The 7,713-nt window shown below is 34.6% G+C and overlaps 1 non-coding gene across 1 annotated transcript; it reads left to right on the forward strand.

The window, feature by feature from the left end:
• The first annotated feature begins 6,652 nt into the window (after nucleotides 1–6,652).
• Nucleotides 6,653–6,725, forward strand: TRNAA-AGC (transfer RNA alanine (anticodon AGC)). Its single transcript has one exon. It is a non-coding gene; the product is annotated as a tRNA-Ala (tRNA).
• The last annotated feature ends 988 nt before the right edge of the window (nucleotides 6,726–7,713 follow it).

The raw sequence follows: 7,713 nt of genomic DNA on the forward strand, positions 1-7,713 counted from the left end.
GGTGCCTACTCTCAGGAACTCTTAATAGGTCTTGTGTTCAGACTGTCGGATCTCTGCATCGCCTTTAAATCAGAGGTGACCGCTATAAAAGAGGCAGCCGTTTGGCTATGCATTTTTATGCTAACTAGGAGTGTAAATATCTACTCTGATAGAAAAGCAGCAATCAGAGCGCTGGGATCGCTAATGGTACGATCGAAACTGGTCGGTCAGGGAATGCTTGGCCTCTCTCTCAAGTGTCTCGGAATACTTCCAAATCAAGCTGATTTGGGTTCCCGGACATAGTGATATAACTGCAAATTGTAGGGCTGATTAATTGGCTAGGCAGGGCACCCTCGAGGCCGTAAACTCGAACAGCAAGGGCATATGAGTTCCCTTGGCAATCTGAGGCCTGCTGCTGAACAGATGGGTTCACAGTCGGATTTATTGAATTTATTGACGAAGTGATATTTTTCAATGAGGGCGTTGTGTGGGGGGAGAGCTGGCAAATAATATTTTTACTATGGGAAGACAGTTTTCCCAATCTGCTATGTGAAATGAAACCTTTTTTTACAACAGTAAATTTTTGACAACCGCAGAATAAAATATTATAAAGTGAAGTGAAATGAATGTTTTAAGAAAACATCTACCATCATTGATTGCCATTCATCAATTTAGGATTTTAATCAATTTAATTTTAATCAATTAAAGCGTTTGAAAGAGTAAAGCAATTTATTTACCAGAAATATTTAATGTAGTGTAATATACACATCAACAATCTTTGCGATTGTAAAAATTTTCTATGAATTTGTCAAAAATTTCACCTGCCTCATGAGCTACTGAAATTTTATTCACCTCATTCTTGTGAAAAATTTGCTCGCAGCGAACTTTGTTACCGATTCACACACGCTCTGAGAAGATTTTAATTGTAACTTCGAAAAAGTGGTACACTAATTTTCACTCAATGTCATTTTAATAAAAAACTCTAAAACTAAAATTTTATTTAGATGCAAGTTTTAAGGTCTTTAAAATTTTAAATTTTTATACTTTCCCAAATATGGCAAACTCATTTACACTCACTCGAATATCAATCCCACTTTTTCAAATTGTCATAAATTTCACGACTTTCTTTAAAATATTTTTATGTTGATGCGTCCATTGTTGGATTAAAACCATTATTGCGCATCATTACCATTTCATTTTAACCACTTGCAATGCAAAGCGCAATTTTCTGTTTTCTGCCTGCGTGCGCTCCAAACAACAAAAACAACCAAACAACGCCAACAACCACGCTAAACACTCGTAGCACACACAATAGCAATTCCGCTACATCAAATGCTAATTTGAATTTTATGATTGTAAAAAACATGCAAAAAATAAAATAGCAAAAATTAGTGCTCGCAACATTTGCCGCTATTTGTAGCATTTGCAACATTTGCATGCCAATAGCAATGCTGCAACATAACCAACAAGTAACACCTACTCTCGGGCCAACAACAGCAGTTCCATAAATTTCCAGCATGTTGAGTATTCGCATAAAAATGCCATGAAGATGGAAAAAATTCCGCCAACCACAACAACATGAACAATGTACATATAGAAATTGTAATGGCAGTAAATAGTACATACAATTGAAATCGTATCTACCGAACACACCGACATACGAAGATAAAGTTGCAAATAGTCTTTGGAATCCTTTAAGCGGCCACCGAAGCGTCGAAGGCAATTCAAGGCGGTGCTGGAGCACCACCCAACACGAATTGGCGATATGGATTTGTGTATATGTTGCCACAGCTAAAGGCAAAGCAGAAAATTTGATAGTGGTTATGTTGCCAACTGGTTGAAGAAGTTCGGTGCAGAAAAAGAGATTAAAAATATTAGTATGAAAAGGAAAAAGAGCCATGCCAAGGTTTGTAATGAATGGATAAATGGAAAAAAGAGGAAGACATTGGCATGAAAATCTTAGTTTCTTACGTTTGACACGTGACACTTTCTCACACGACGAACTTTTAGAGAATAAGGTGAGAGTATTAAGAAAGAATGCAGAATGAGGAAGCGCTATGAATACCCTGGCCTTTATTAATAGTTCCACAAACCATTGAATTTCTCAACACTTAAGAATAAAAAAACTTTGGAATACCAAGTATGCATATTATAACAGTATTAATCTAAAAAATTGTATATCTAATCTCTTAGCTATGGGAAAAATTTCAATGAAATTGCTTTCTATCGTACTAACATTACGTATTTTTCAAGCGAGTGGCAACCTTTTTTTAAGTGAAAATCAATAAATTAATAAGTAGAATAAAATATTATAATAGTGTAGGCAAACGAAAGGTGTTCCAAAACGACTTATTTCGAAAATATTTGTTAAGAAATTAGAACTTAAAAAGAAATTTTTAATTGGATGCCACCTGTTTAGGAATCCAAAATCAACTTTTTAAAAAAGTTAAATGAAATGTTTTGATGAATTGAATTAAATTAAATTTAAGTGAACATTTGCAAAATGGAATATGTTTCATCTTGCAGCATAGGCTTGGCACCTTTCCTAAATTTGAATATATTTATTCCGTTTAAGCCAAATTAAAAGCATATAACAATGAAATGTTGATATGAAACAAAAAGTGAAACACTTTTTAAAAGAATAGCCATAACCATACAAATAATTTAAAAAATGTACATACATACATATATGGTAAAAAAATAGCTAAGAAATATAGGCTGTTTTTTATACATACAGACACGACCCATTTAATTAAAATTCGATACAATTACGATGTTCTGGAAACTAGAGACAATAGGTATGCAACTTTTTTAAATAAAATTTATTAAAAACTTTTTTTAATTTATTTATTTATTTTTTAAACTTTACACGTGGGCAGAGCTGCGACTAAAAGCTAGTCTTTAAATAAATAAATAAGAAATATCTGGCGCTTATACATTTGCTAAGTCTTTTCTCAGCCGATTTGTGGTGACCTCTTATAGTACGCAAATGGAGAGGCCTAAAGGTTTAGGCAAGGCAGAAATACACTAGGAGGTTTTTCGTTGCCTGCCGAGAGCCAGCTTATGTTTAGAAAAAACTTTTTCTTCAACTTATTTAGGATGTCGCTTTGACCATGGAGCGAACCGTGGTTCCACGCGGAGATACTAGGCACCCCTAACTACTCGGCTACAGCGTTCGTTCAGTCTATAAAAAAACGGATTTCTTTTCTACAGATATTTTGGCATTTCTAAAAAGGTCATTTAGGTTCTTGCTTTTAAGTGAAAGATTTTATAATTAAAATACACGAAAGCTCCAGAAATATTTCAAGCACTGACGGTCAGAGAGAGTTTTTACTCTGTGTACATCAGCGTCGGGCAGGGAGAGTTTTTACTCTGCTCGCGCCTATACAAAATGTAAAGAAAGCTTAAAAGAGCTTATCGCTTTCCTGAGCTATTCCCCAGCGTGTTTGGACTACTGCAAGGAATGGTTCAGGCCCTGTGGTAGTTAACTTCCTAGCCTCCTTTCCCTTTTGTTCTAGTACAAAGAGTTGCTAAATGGCAATTTTGATTTTATATATGCACACAAAGATTAGAAAATATTTAACCCCAAAGGATAAGAGAGCCATGAGTTCCGCCTGACTGTAGCTTAGGATTGGGACTCTTTCTTTACGGTAATATCTAAATAAATTTACTCAAAAATTTACATTGAATCTAATGATTTAAATTAAATATCAATTTCTGTTTCTTATTCTTATAACAATATGTAACAAGCTTTAAATTTTACTCACGTATGCAGGTATATACATACTTAAGTCCTCTTAGTGCGCCAGTAGTACTTAGTATTCAAAGGAGAAACTTACCTGAAAAAAAATAAACAAAAAGAGAGCTTAGTAATTTTAAAATAAAAATAACATATATATCTAAATATTTTAAATTCATATATGTATGTACATAAATGTATAGAGATAAAAAACCTAAGCATAAAGATTTTTTTTTTCTCAATTTTGCTATCGTTTCCGTTCGATGAACTCAAGGAGTAGAGCACAATGTATTTACTTCGACGCTAGGTTGCGCTTGGATCGACTTTTTAAAATACCTCTGCTACAGTACGTTGCTATTGTGGAAAAAATCGACTCCAGCGCCACCTGACAGAGGAAAATCATATGGTTCAAACTGATTCTCGTACCCTTATGTAGATATCTACATTAGGGTGGTCCAAAAATGCATGTGAGAAAGAGGAGTCGGAACTTTTATGCTCTCACCTCCTAGGGTTGTTCTATACCGAGAAAAAATATATCGCTATTTTTTATTTGGAAATGAAAAATTATTTAGAGGCCGCCCAAAGCGCCCAAAACTTTCCATGTATTTTTTTTATGAAAAAAAACACTTTTCGTATTGCGAAAAGCACTATTTACCGCTCCATTATTCTTGTTTTTAGTAGTTTTCATCACCAATTACTTTTGCTGAGTACATACACAACATCATTTTAATATTAGTCTTTTTTTCTAACTTTCATATTATTTATTTAAAATTCTTCACTCGCAAGGTGAAAATGTCATATCACAAAATTTTTGGCGTTCAATTTTCTCCACGTTTTATTTAAGTATTCTCAGTGCATTGCATTGCTTTGCTGCTGCTATTTTTAGTCCATGGCAGCATTGTAGGCCACTTGCCGGTGAGTTATGTTAGCGCCGTTGCCACCGCCACGCGCAATGTGCAGCAAGTATGTATGTACATATGTGTGTATGTATAAATGCATACATATATGCATGTACATAAATGCACAGCAAATGTTTTCGTATGTAAGTATGTATGAATACATTCAACATAAAGGCACCGGCAAGTAACATAAAGTAACATAGCACGCTTTGTCAGCCAAAGTCCAATTGTGTTGGCGGTTTTCGCTTTTGGCGGCTTTGGTATACCGACTCTCTGTGGCCAATACGTCTGACTTATTGCTCTCGTTTTGCTGCCCAATGATATTTGGCAGCATATTGCGGTGGTGCTTTTTCAGCTAAAGGTAAACTTTTTATTTCAATTTTATTTTATTTCGCTTGATTTTTTAGTTCCATTTAAAATTTTTCTATAAAAATAATTGCATTTGATTTTTCCAAATTAAAAAATTTAGTGCCATTTGAAGAAAAAAGGAACCGAAAATGGCAAATGGTTTGAGCTAAGTTGGCAGGCCTGCTTGGAATTGCAAATTTTTTTTTAAGAATTTCTTGCAACGCTTTCCGGTAAAAATACTCACAAATTCATAATTTTTGTCGTCGTGGGGAACTCTATACCCCCTTCACAGATTTAAGGTAAAAAATGTCCGCTAAAATTACTCTGCAGAAATTTAGCTTTTATAGGAGAAAAGATAAGGTATTAATAACACCGGAACACAAAAAAGGAAGTTGTGTGCGCTTTTAACCAGAGCCACCTACCGACAAACATTTGGAGCCACCGAATCTGAATCCGAGGTCCGTTTGACTCGTACACCTCCAAAATTTTGACCAAATTGCGAAAATTGTAAATTTGTGCCCATTTTTCCGAACCACAGAATCGGATTCAGTGCGTCGAAATATATGTCGGTAGCTGGGTCTGGTTAAAAGCACACACCACTTTTTATACCCGAGCGCACTTGTGCACAAGGGTATGTCAATTTTGTTCACATAATGGTTGTTTGTAACAGCCAAAACGAATCGAGATAGATATAGACAAATGTATACATAAATTATCAGAATGAAAAAAAAAGAAATCGATTAAGTCATGTCCGTCCGTCTGTCCGTCCGTTGGTATGTGGATTGCCTCTTATTCAAGTTAGGTTGGTATTTAAAATGGACAAAATCGGATAACTACGCCTACTTCCCATATAACGGTTTTTTTTCGAAAAATGCAACAACTGCGTTATTTCAGTAAATATTAAGTCTAAATTGTTGCAAATTACTATGTTTAGTATAATTTGGGTACAAAATAATTTCAATCTTTTACCCAGGCGACGATGGGGCATCATCTAAAAACACTTTAGAATCACATTTTGGAAATAAATTAAATTGAATGTTATTACATTAAGTATTTATTAAGGATCATTTAAATCCGATTCTTAAAGCCCGAATCTAAAAAGATTTACCGAAAGGGTTAATCAATTTTTTACGCACCACAGCAAAGATTTTTCACCATAAGTGTGGTATGTATGCGCTTACATACGCATGGCTTTAGTTGAAACAATTACATAGCCAAGACAAAAACCTGACGATAGCGTATGCTAACTGTTATACATGGTACTAGATACTCCAGTAGCAAATAATTCAATGCTTAAGTTCAGACACATGTTGAAAGCGTAAGCAACATATTTATAAACAAATTTCTCTGAGTTGCAGAATTGAACAAAATTGAAAAAATTTCGTTTGGAAATAAAAATAGCGTATAACTTATACTATATGCACATATGTGTGTATGTCGAAGTTGCGACGCTTATGCTCTGCTCTGTGCATATGTGTATGTATGCTTGTGTATGCCAATAATACATAAAGTACTCGTATATAGCCCGTTCATTGTCGTTGAATTGTTAAAGGCATGATCGTTACTTGCATTTCAATGAAGTGGCAATGCCACTGCGCATGAATAACGGTATACGATTTTTTATTTTTAGCCATGCTTTAAATTTTTTAAAGTTACTTTACCGTGAAATACCATTGTTTTCAACAACGGGGATGTAGCTCAGATGGTAGAGCGCTCGCTTAGCATGTGAGAGGTACGGGGATCGATGCCCCGCATCTCCAAAGTTAACTTTTTTATTTGCTAAACAATTTTAAATTAATATTTTTTTTATTTTTTTTTAATTTATTATTTATTTTTTTATTTATATTTATATATATTTTTTTAACTAAGCTAAATTAATATTAGCTTGTATACAGATATGTATTCGGACGTTGTCCGAAAATGGTTCTAGTTTGATCAGAGGCGCTTGCTATTATTTTTAGGATATCCCAGGTTCAATTGCTTTCCGGCACAACAATCCAGTATTGTTAGGGACACGAATTTCGATACGATACGATACCATATCGATACGTTTGCCATTCGATACCGATATTTTCTACTCGATAGTTTTAAAATGTCATAAGCTCACATTCCAACACTGAGGAAAACAATTTTAGAATTAAAAAAACATGCTAAATTTAAAAAGTACGCATATGAAAGAGCACCAAACCAACTCGTTTTAGATTTGAGTATCTTGAAGGTTATTCTTTCCAATAGGTTAGGGCAATCAACCGATCCATTCAAGAGGTTGGCAACAAATGAGCATGCAAGATAAGCAGATCTGTAACGTAGAGTTTGTAAATTTAGAAGTGCACAACGTGATTCATATGAGGGAATGGGTTCACTAAAATTCAGTGAGCGTAAAGCAAATTTTATAAATTTTTTCTGTATCCGTTCTAATCGCGTGATATGAGAATTGTGGTATGGTCTCCAAATGAATGACGCATACTCCAACCTGGATCTTACTAGAGTAATATAAAGCATCTTCAAAGTGTATGGATCGTAAAAAGATGAACTATTACTCTGGACGAAAGCCAGCATCGTGTATGATTTGTCAACTATATATACGATATGCGTGGAAAACTTTAGTTTCGTGTCGAAATAGACACCGAGATCCTTGCTTTCATTAACATGATTAAGAGGGGATCCAGAAATATGATAGCGCGTGTGGAGCGGAATGAGGTATAAGTACAATGTGAGCACTTATTTATATTTAGATGAAGACGGTTT

The sequence above is a fragment of the Rhagoletis zephyria genome, unplaced genomic scaffold (genome assembly GCF_001687245.7).
Source record: "Rhagoletis zephyria isolate East Lansing unplaced genomic scaffold, Rhagoletis_zephyria_1.1 Rzeph_scaffold_15016, whole genome shotgun sequence".
Classification (NCBI taxonomy): Eukaryota; Metazoa; Arthropoda; class Insecta; order Diptera; family Tephritidae; genus Rhagoletis; species Rhagoletis zephyria.